We start from the raw sequence: 11,687 nt of genomic DNA on the forward strand, positions 1-11,687 counted from the left end.
TTTGCTGAGCTTCCTTTGTATCTTACACAGTTATCCGTCTTCTCTGGATAAAGCTGATGTGACAGTCTCAACACTTAGTGAGAATTCATTATACACATTAAAAAATGTTTTCCTGAGGTGCTTGCCTTCAAAAAGCATTCTGAGATTTTTTTCAGAACACTGGAGAATTTCCAGCCTTCAGAGTCAAAGATAAAGTGTGAAATAACATTTGGGTTGAAGATTCATAATTCAATTTTTCCTTGGCAGACTCTCTAGTCTTTTTGAAGTTTGTGACAGCACCTCTTGCTTTGCCTGCTTATAAAATTATTCATTTCCTTCCCCACTAGCTTTAATGCGAGCCAGTTTACTACCTGCTTCAAGGGAGGAGATGTTACTGTGCACATGCATTGAGGATATGACCAAGTTTTTGGTGAATTTAATGTACTCCTGGTTTAGCATTAACTGTGTAATCTAGACCAATGCTTTCCAGAATCTCAGATCTCAAATTCTCTTCTACCACTCCCAGATGTCTTCCCTATCCCACAGTGGGTAAGGCAGCTCAGGAAACTTTAAAATTCAGCTTGCTTGATTCTATCTAATACCTCATGGGAAGAAAATGTGGCTCCTACTAGATGGCCATAGTCACATTCATACTCCAAACTGTGCAATGAAAGATGACCCTGCACCCTCAGCGAGTTTGCAGATGGCACCAAGCTGAGTGGTGCAGTTGCCACACCAGAAGGACACGATGTCATCCACAGGGACCTGGACAGGCTGCAGAACTGGGCCTGTGTGAACTTCATCAGGCTCAACAAGGCCAAATGCAAGGTCCTACACCTGGGTCAGGGCAATCGCTGGTTTCAAAAGAGGATGGGAGATGACGTGATTGAGAGCCACCCTACAGAGAAAGACTTGGGGGTGCTGGTCGATGAGAAGCTCAATACAAGCTGGCAACATGCACTTGCAGCCCAGAAGGCCAACTGTGTCCTGGGCTGCATCAAAAGAAGTGTGGCCAGCAGGTCAAGTAGGGTGATTCTGCCTCTCTATTCCTCTCTTGTGAGACCTCATCAGGAGTCTTGTCTCCAGTTCTGGAATCCTCAACATAAGAAGGAGCTGTTGGAACAGGTCCAGAGGAGGGCTACAAAGATGACCAGAGGGCTGGAGCACCTTCCATATGAGGACAGGCTGAGAGAGTTGGGGTTGTTCAGCCTGGAGAAGAGAAGACTCCCAGGAGATCTTATAGTGACCTTCCAATACCTGAAAGGGCTACAAGAAAGCTGGGGAGGGACTATTTACAAAAGCTTGCAGTGGTAGGACTAGGAGCAATGGATTTAAACTGGAGAGGGGCAGATGTAGACTAGACATAAGGAAGAATTTCTTCACCATGAGAGTGGTGAGGCACTGACACAGGTTGCCCAGGGAAGTTGTGGCTGCCCCATCCCTGGAGGTGTTCAAGGCCAGGTTGGATGGGCTTTGGGCAAACTGATTTAGTGGGAAGTGTCCCTACCTATGGCAGGGGGCTTGGAACTAGATGATCTTTAAGGTCCTTTCCAACCCAAACTATTCTATGATTCTGTGACCATGAAGTCATTTGTTGAACAGTGCATGTCAGCAGTAAAGACATTTATACCTGTCTCGGACAAACCTCAGAATTACATTGTTAATCTAAGACTTTACAGGAATTAAATTGGAGGAATATTATTTCCAGTTCAGCTAGTGTCTCATTTGGTTCCACAGTCAGAGGAAACTTGTTTTCTATGACTGCTTCACATGGACTGTGTCATTCAGCACATTGCCATCTACAATCTTAACCAATAACAATTCAGAAGGGAAAACCAATAAAATAACTATGTGACAAAAAAAGTTTCATTATTTATATCTGCACTAAAAGCTTTTGCTAGGAGTTTATGCAGTACAAATAGCAACAACCATGAAGACAGAGCATACCTCAGTGTTTGGAATAACTGATGATTCCTTTCAGGAGTTAGTTTTACATTGAAGAACAAATAGAAACAGTCTCTTTTGGTATGTTTTAACTCTCATTTGCAGAAATGGAGTGAAAGGAGAGAGGTGAAGCTCAGGGCTTGAAAAGAGAGGTAAAAAAAGCAATGCTAGCTGGCATAAGAGAAGAAAACAGGTCATGCACTTGAACAATTTGGAAGGCAGAGGAGTATTTAAAATGCTGATGGTTAGGCATGACAATTTCAGCAACCTCTGCTGAAAACTTTTTCCTCCATACTTCCTCGAACTCCTGGTTTTCCTTCTCCTTGCAAGTGAAGGAGAAACAGAAACTGAGGTCCCTTGGGCCTGACCCTCTGCTGTTTGTGAGCAAGGGCAAAGTGGGAGCTTAACTGGAACACCAGCAGACTCCTTCTCAAGCACATTCTGATCACCATAAATCCAAGGACCCTAATGTTTTCTCATCCTGGCTTTAGGAGAATGATTTTGTTGACTGGCCCAGGACGGAATATGGACTACAGCTTCCTATAATTAGATACAGATACATTTTAAGCTTTTCTAAAGTACCAAGGATTTAGATCCGTGTTTGGTTCTGTAATTAGTATGTGATAGTGCTGAATCTAAAAGAGTTTGGAGGATGTTCTGGTGGAAGAAAAACAAGAATCCTTATGGTTGCACACCCGTGTCTGTTGGAGTGCAGTTCACTAGAGGGAGCCATTGCCATTTTGTTTCTGTAAGCAGCTCCATCACCAAAACCAACCAGAAGAAACAAAGTTTCTGGTACAGAACAGTAATTGTCTTCCAAAGTCCTCACACTCACAGATTTTCTTCTATACGACAATTCCCCTGCTTTCAAAAGAAAGATCGGATAAAAGGCATAAGGATTTTCTGTGAGAACTCACCTGAACACTGGGTACAAGAGTAAGAGCTAGGCTCTTGTGTATGAACATTGTTCAGCTCATTCTCATTTGAGATTTTGACACTTTTATTCTTTTTCCACCTGATTTAACTCTATTTTTACATGTAATGCATTCAAGATGCATTACGTTGGCAGGCTGAGAAAGTTGGGGTTGTTCAGCTGGGAGAAGAAACGGCTCCAATATAACAAGACCTTCCAGTACCTGAAGGGGCTACAGAAAAGCTGGGGAAGGGCTGTTTACAAGGGCATGTAGTGATAGGACGAGGGGCAATGGGTATAAACTGAAGAGGGGCAGATTTAGACTAGACATAAGGAGGAAATTCTTCACCATGAGAGTGGTGAGGCACTGGCACAGGTTGCCCAGGGAAGCTGTGGCTGCCCCATCCCTGGAGATGTTCAAGGCCAGGTTGGATGGGGCCTTGGGCAGCCCGATCCAGTGGGAGGTGTCTCTGCCCATGGCAGAGGGTTTGGAGATAGATGACCTTTAAGGTCCCTTCCAACCCAAACTATTCCATGATTCTAAGATGCAGAGTATTCCCTTTCTTCCTATAAAAACACATTACATTATCTAGAAGAGCTCTCCTGCAATCAAAGGCATTATCTCTCGAAAACTGGGGTGAATAGTAGATTATTTTGTTAGAAAATACCCAAATCTCCAGAAATTCTTAACAGAAAGTAAAAAATATTGTAATTAAAGGCAAAATATTTCCTACCTCAGAAGTAACTCAGTTACAGTAATGATGTGAAATTAAGTGAAATAAATCCCCTAAGTAGAATCATAGAATCACATAAAAACTAAATGAGATCCTATATTAGGAGGAAATAACTTCTGAATATTACACTTTAAAGCCCAAAGAGTAATATTGATACTATTATAAGTTCTACTTTTGTAGCTCTTCCAGCACATGAAAATGGGTGGGAAAGAGATGACACTGGTTTAGATGCCACTATTCTTAGGAAATCTGAAAATCATTCTTGCTCAAAAGATGCAGTTTAAACCCAGAAGAAAGCACTTAATGATTCAGTCTCATGCCTGCATGTCAAGGAATGTGGCTTTTGAACCACTACAGCATTATTCATGTAACTGCTTTCTACCTTAAAGTTATCCAATAATGATTTGAATTCAACAATGATTCATTAGTGCATCATTTGTCCTGGGTTGTTCAATTAGTTCATGTATATTTTTAAAAGTTTTTTCATGGACAAGGCTTTGCCAAGCTTTGTGTTTGCCAGGCTTGGTTTTCATTCCTGGCTTCTTCCTGCCTTTCTCTTAGACGAAAGTAAGACATTAGAGTACCTGTCTTTTCTTCCCACAGAGACTCTCTCATGCTGTAACCAAGTTCTCTCTCCATGCATTGTTTTTGGACAAACTTAAATCTTCGTCGCAAGATAAAATATATGAATTCTGAATACAGAATTGTATGCATATATCAGTGCCTCCAGTGATCTTCATCACGTTGCCTTAATATTTTGGTAAAATACCTCACTCGCAAAGATAGACATGAGTAATCTTTATCTCAGCATCCCAATAGCAGTTTTCTCTCTGGGGTCAGTTCATTCCTCCCTGTGTTTTTTCAGTCCTTCTCAGAGCGACCGATTTGAAGCTTCGCACTCCTCTGTCCTCAACAAGGTCTACCTTCCTTGTTCAGATCTGAAATATTTGCATCTGGCCATACTATGCTCTCAAGGTCAGTTTGTCTGTTGCTTTACCTCTATTATTATATACCTTTTTGCAAATTTTAGTCTCACCAGCAATTTTATCAGCAGTGTCCATTCCCTGTCACAAATGACAGTTTTCTGCTATTTTAATGGATACTGCAGTCAGCAGTACTTAGGTGCCAACAGGGAAGAAATTCTTATGTGCAAATGAAATTACAGAACTGTTATATGCTTCTTGATAATAACTGCCTACACATAACTGGAATGCGCCCATATATAGGACGTCCTCAATGTGCCTCAAAGATGTGTAGGTTCTTACCTTACAGACCTTTTTTTGAAGCTGAATATGTTCCAGGATGTTTTTACATGCAGAAGTGACACAACCATGTGTAAGTGTCAAGTATGGAGATCTTTAACTGTAAAATGCTTTGGAATAGCAAAATCTGAAAACACCTGTTGATTTTCTGACCTCGGCTAACAAATTCTCTAGGTTTTAAGATACTATTCTAGAAAGATTATTTTCCCAAAATAAATGTGTGGTTTCTTGGAGGAAAATGATCTTTTAATTCTACCAGCTTTTCTAATCAGCGGATCTTCTGCAATTTATAAATGAAGCACCTCTGCAGCCAAACCTTTCCCCTTCAAGATATAGTTAAATAAACGTTTGCCATTTTCAAGGGGTGGTTATTCTTGCTTCTGAGATTTTCAAGTGTTTCAGTCCTACAATTTATTGCTTCATTTAGCGTTAAATTGAACAAAGGATGTTTGAGGCATTACCTTTTTGAGGTCTTTCCTTTGTTTATCACATTACTAATGTGTAAAATGCAATGTCTCTCAGAGAATCACTTAGGTGCTGATGCAAATCAATAAGGTTGCTATTTGCAACAGCAATGTTGTCAAACTATGATGACCCTATTAACTCTTATTTTACCAAGGAGCAGAAATGCAGGGTTTTGAGTTAACCTATACTCCATATTGCCCTTGAGAACTTCAAAGCATAATGAAAACACCACAATAAATGAGGGAAGGCCTGCTAGATGGCAACAAAGACACAGAGAAATCAACCATGCTTTTTTTTACTGCAGAGAGGTGAATAACATATATCAAATACTATGATACTCCCTATCTGTTGACAGGTTCTGTGATGTCTGTGTCACGTTCCCATGTTTTCAATAATAAAAGCAAACTCAAAATGCAAAGCATAAAGACATGGGGCATTCTCAGGATAGAGCAGTTGAGGCATATGACAATTAAGTGACTTGTCGAAGTCTTACAAAAAGGTGGAAGAAATTCAGGAACTGGCATTCCCAAGGCCCAACTGAGCACCTTAGAAGTTTTCCTTGTATCGCTCCCCATTCCAATGTTTTGGGGGCTAAGACAGGGAACAGAATTAGAACCAATCAGAAGATAATTTAATTTCTACTGCCTAAACATGTGTTAGCAGCTGAAGAAGATATTTACTTCCCAAGCACAACAACGATGTCTTGCTCATGGTAAAGTAGAATGAAAGGAAGGCAGCATGAAGATCAAGATTTGCAAGGACTAGGGGAATAGAAGCAGAGAGGAGGAAAAGAGAAGCCAAAATGAGCAAGGGGCAGGGGCTGATGAGGAGGAAGCTTGTTGTTGCAGTGGGAGAATAGGAAATAACAACATATCCTGCTGTAGTGAAGAGGCAGCAGGCAACAAACCTGCACTTACAAGAATATGAGGAGAGCTTTCCTGAGTTTGCCTGTGTTTGGCCATATAGCAGAATATCAGACCTCTCTCCACTCTTTCCCTTCAATGCTTACATTTTCTGAGATTCTCTTTTCTCTTGTTTTTGCTTCAGAAAAGAAAATAACAAAAATTTCAGATGAGATAATGAAGGAAGGAGGGAATAAATCAGTATGTAAGGGAATGAATTTGCTTAAGCAATAATAAGAATAAGAATCAAATCTTGGCTAGCTTGCAATTAAAGAATGTGATTGTAACAGGAGTTTAGCTTGTTTACTAGTTGAAACAAGAAACAAATCAAGTATTGAAAGGGCAGCCCCAGCAGGAACAAAGAACAGACTTGAGCTCACCAAGAGGACACAATGAGGAAGGAGATAAGATAAAGACCATCAGAGGCTTCTGAAGAAAAACAAATGTGCATAGAAAAGTGGGTATGGTAATAAGTTCCCGGAAAAACAATGGACATGTAACATGTAACTGTTTAGCCAGTATTTGCTGGACTCTATATGAATATGTATGTTTAACCAGTATAAAAGTCATGTAACCAGTCTCAATAGTTGGACGCACCAGGTGGATTAACCCATGTGTACCCTGGCACCATTTGTTAAAAGGATATCTGCTTAATAATCAAATTGGCATTGATTGAGTTTGTTTTTTCATGGCGTCAATAAAAACAAACAAACAACCCTCTCCCTCGAAGAAAACTCCAAATGCAGATCATGCATTAAATAACCCTCGAATTCACTAGGTGGCCACATAGAGTAAGAAGTCAGCACTAGTCTTCAATCAGAACATCCGATTGAAACTTCACAGTCTGCCTTCCTCCCCTTCTCTCCAGTCCCTAGTTGTCCCTTAAACAAACTCAAGTTCTGGTTGATCAAAGGACCACCGTCTAAACACTAAATAAAATACACTCCCTGCAGATGCAAAAATATTGTCTCAGTTGGCCAGTGCTCACGCTATCACTACAGTTATCTGGTTTCACTCACAGACACCTTTGTATGGCTTTGATGTGGCATCGAAGCTACCAGCTTTGACGTAAGCCTTGGTTCTGTAACTCTCTGCCTCCCAAAAGCAGAGCAATTACTTTCCAATCAAGCAGCTTAGGAGTGTGGAGGCAAAAAATTGTTTATTTTCTTGAAGTATAAATCAATTACATGTGTTGAAATGTTCCTGCTTTACAGATGATGAGATTCCAGGGCAGACATGGGCTTTCTTTTCCCTTGTTCTCCCAGATTAATGGCAGCTTTAAGACAGTAAACAAAGTTGCACACAATTAAAATGTATATTTTTTTCACACAGTTAGAATATATGGGTTTTGTCTTCTTCTATATGAAACTCTAAAGTGAGCCATTTGTAAAAAAGAAGTAATACCAGGAAGACATCTTTCAAACTTAACACTCACGTTTCCTTATAAATAGAGGCAACTCCACAGAAATGTCAGAGCTCTGAGGGCACCAAATAGGCCTAAATATTCCTGACCACCTACCTGAGGCCTTCACCACATCCCTGTCCATGGACCCAGAGGTCTGTTTAAGCCCAGCCTTGTGCTATAGCTCCTGCCTGGGTCATGTGGTGGGAGTGCAGGGCTGTAGATGTAGCCATGGCCTGATCATGGATCCTGTTGATCTGGACCTGTGGGCTGGCTTTCTGGCTTGACCTCATGCCTGTCTTTTCACCATGGATCTGCCTGGTGACAGATCACTGGGGTCTGTCTGACCTTGATTACCATCACTCAACTTGATCCTAACTTGTGCATAGACTTTCTGTCTTGATGCTGGACTTGCTTCATCACCACAAACCTCACCTGACGGCCTTCCGGCCTTCCGACTGCTTCTCTTGTGCCCATAGTTCTGCCCTGCTCCCCTGGGGCTATGGGATGGACCTGCCCGGTGAGGACCCTGCCTTACTGGCTAGGGTAACCCCTTGGCTCCCAGCCCAAGGGAGAAGATGACCTGTGCTGTGCCCCGATGTGAAGTCTGGAATTGGAGACGGTGCAAAGTTTGCCACTGTGAAAGCAAGTGAGAATAGAAAAGGTAGTTGGATGTAAGAGTACCCACAGCCTCTATGCACACTGCAAATAATCCTGCCTGTGTTGAGCAGGTAGAGATAAGGGGCAGAAGTCCCTCTGAAATCTGCTGATAGCAGTCTCCTCCAAACATCCCGGTTCACATGGACCTTGCGCCCTTCTCTCCAGCTGTCTGTTATGTGGATTCAAACCACAGTGGAAAGCTTGGGATCCTCTGGCCTCAATGCCAAACTTGGCTCAGGTTGCTTTTGGATGCTTTTTGCTACAAGGTGGCCACTGTAGGCATAAGACCAGACGCCTGTGATATCTCAAAAGAGGCACCAGTGCAAGTTAGTTGGCTGTGTGCTCCTGGTTCCCCATGAGTTTCCAACTCTGCTGAAGTTACTGCTTGCTACAGAGGCAAGATGTCACCTCTCATCTAAGCAGCTTGGAAGCATCTCAAAGTCCAGCATGCCAGCCACTCATCCAAGGCAGAACTATATACTCTGGCATGTTATCCTTGCTAAGTTATCAGCCTACTCAGTGCACAACTGATGAAGGATGGAAGAGAGACACGTTCAGTGCCACTCCCTTCCTTCCTGTTCAGTTCTCCCATACACCCGTCAGCTTACTGTACTTCAGGTCTACAGCTGTAAAAGGGGAATAACACTTTTCTTCAGATAGCTGGGATACAAACCCATCCCCGGCTCTGGAACTTCCAGGCAATACTGTCTGTGGGCCGTGTAGCTGGGTACATCAGCAGCTGAGTTCTTTCAGTGAGGAATACTGGAAACTGTGTACCAAAAGTTTTTTCAGATCTAGATTCGTACATGATGTTCATTTAGCCAATCGTCCTAACTCCACTGTAAAATGTCAAATTCCTTTACCATGGTCAAATGGTCAAATACAGTGCAGATAGGCACTTCATGCTAGATTAAATCTAAGCCAGGGAAAGATGGGCTCATTCTTGGGTCGTAACAGTGCTCTTTATCTCTGTTTCTTCTTTATCTTCACTAGATGAACTTTTAGCCTTTCCTTTCTAGAATTGGTAGTGCCTTTAATGTCATGGACATCCTACTCACAAAGTGCTTACAATGTCAGCAAATATTTTATTAGTTTCACTCCCAGCTCTCTGACCCGATGAGTGAGCACGTGCTGCATCTCTTGCTTCCTGTCAGGCAAAATGATTTCTTTTTATTTTCCCTTTAGTGTATCACAAGAGTTACTTACCCAGGAAAATTCAATCAGCCATGGAAAAACAATATATTGACCTCAGTGGACATAAGTCATAATACAAAATTATGTGAAAACACAGTATTAGTTACAGCAGAATAGTAATTCATAATATACTACTGTATCAGGTTTTACATTTAGTTAGAGATAGTACTCTAAGATATGTAAGTGCAGTGATCAGGCAATGCTGAAACAGCCCTTGTTGTTGAGCTCTTCCGAGTTATGTTTTTTGGTGCTCCACTTCCTGGTTCTTAAATAGATATTCATTATCTGAAGACAATTCCCCTTCCAAGCTTTTGCTCTGCATCTCTTGAAAATGTAATGTCTTCAACTTGGTGCAGCTTTAACAAGCAGACCATTCATTAGCTGTGACCACATGGTCACTGTGTACAGCTTTAAGTATACACCTAAGGATTGAAAGGACATCCCTGAGGAGAAGATGGCAGTTTAGTAACATCAATTCTCAGAATCCCAGCATCATAATTAGTCTCTGTTGGTTTTTCTTTTTCTTTTTTGTTTTGTTTGTTTTGTTTTGTTTTTTTTTTTATCTTCGTAATAACAGCAATTGAAAGTACTACTTTCTAAGCTAGATCACTGCCATATGTAGGGTTTATTGAGGACAGGAGAGGTGGATCCTTAGGAGGAGGAAGGTTAATAAGATCAGGCCTGAAACCAGAGGTTGGATCACTAAAATAGCTCTCTTGTGCACAAAAAAAGGGGACTGAACCCTGTGTGTTTCTGTCCACATGTGGTAGAAAGTGAATGGCAGACTAGCCATTCTCTGCTAATTCTAGTAGCTCATGAGCCTGAGCTGCTGTGAAAGCATTTCTGGGGAAAAGGAGAAAATACCATGTCTTCTTGTGGGGCATAATGGAGCTGGACTGCATGAAAGGAGAAGCGTGCCGCCTGCACAGATCTCCCACAACCACAGACTATACTACTATGAGGAAGGAGGAGCATGGGTTCAAACTGTTCAGAAATCAGAATATAAAGCAGACTTTAAATCTGAGGGTAATCTGGAAAACAAGTTTCACTTTTTGACATCTAGGGCTTTTCCCATTTCTCTAATGGGACAGTAGTATTTCAAAGAACAATGTTCTTGTTAGCACCAACTACACTCTGTGCATGTCTCTCTCCTTCCTTACTTACGTATTTATACTGCAAGTTTTCAAGGTGCAGGCTATTCTTCTGTGCTTGCACGGAGACCTGCATGGTGAAGACAATGTCTCTCCTGGGACTTCTATGTCCAGCTGAAATACAATAGAAGGGTAAATGTTAATTGCAGCAACGTAAGATATACAAAATGGAGAAGTGTAAGCAGTTTATTATATTCTTTGTGAGTGTTTTTCTCTCCACATTAATTGGAGGGTATTCATGTTCTGTGCCATATGTCTGTCATAAAGCCTATTTAATTCCAGGAAGAATTTCCTCCTAGAATTCAGGACTTGTCTGACTGTCATTCAATGTCCAAAACAGATTTCTAGTGAAGAAAAATTTAAAAGTCTCTGGCTTAGATAACTAAGCCTTATATGTGAAATGATTTTTTTTTTTTTTTTTACCCATTTAACTCCTGTTACTAATACAATTGTTGTATGTCAGATTGGACATTTGGAAAAAAATTTTCACTGAAAAGGTCATCAGGCACTGGCAGAGGCTGCCCAGAGAGGTGGTTGTGTCACCACCATTCCTAGAAGTATTTAAAAGATGGGTAGACGAGGTACTTAAACATACGGTTTTGTGGCAGATAGGTATGGTTGGACTCTATCTCAGAGGTCTTTTCCAACCTGGTGATTCCAAACTCAGGTTTCCATGATTCCAGATCTTAACGAGCAGGAAGACAGAAAGGAGCTACATAGCCAGCCTGTAGAACTCTGTTCTTGCAGGTTACGGTGAAGTATAAGAGCTAATAAGAGTGTATACACCTGATGACACACAAATGTGCTCTTAAATTAGAGCTGACAAGAAACTGTAACCTTGACCACTTTCAAGAGCTCTGAACTATCTTGCAAAGCAAGTTGGCTTTAATGCCCAGTTTCATCTGGATGAGAAAGTGCTATGTAAAGGTGAGCGATTGCTATCACTAAGTCCTGGGGCTTCTGCGCTCAAGCTATCACCTCATCCATCATTCTGATGCAGGGAGGAGAAAAGAATATTAAATTTTCATGGAGATGTTAACTTCACTCATAAATACTTCAGTGGATGAAAAAATGTTTTAAA

Source organism: Cuculus canorus, chromosome 1 (genome assembly GCF_017976375.1).
Source record: "Cuculus canorus isolate bCucCan1 chromosome 1, bCucCan1.pri, whole genome shotgun sequence".
Lineage (NCBI taxonomy): Eukaryota > Metazoa > Chordata > Aves > Cuculiformes > Cuculidae > Cuculus > Cuculus canorus.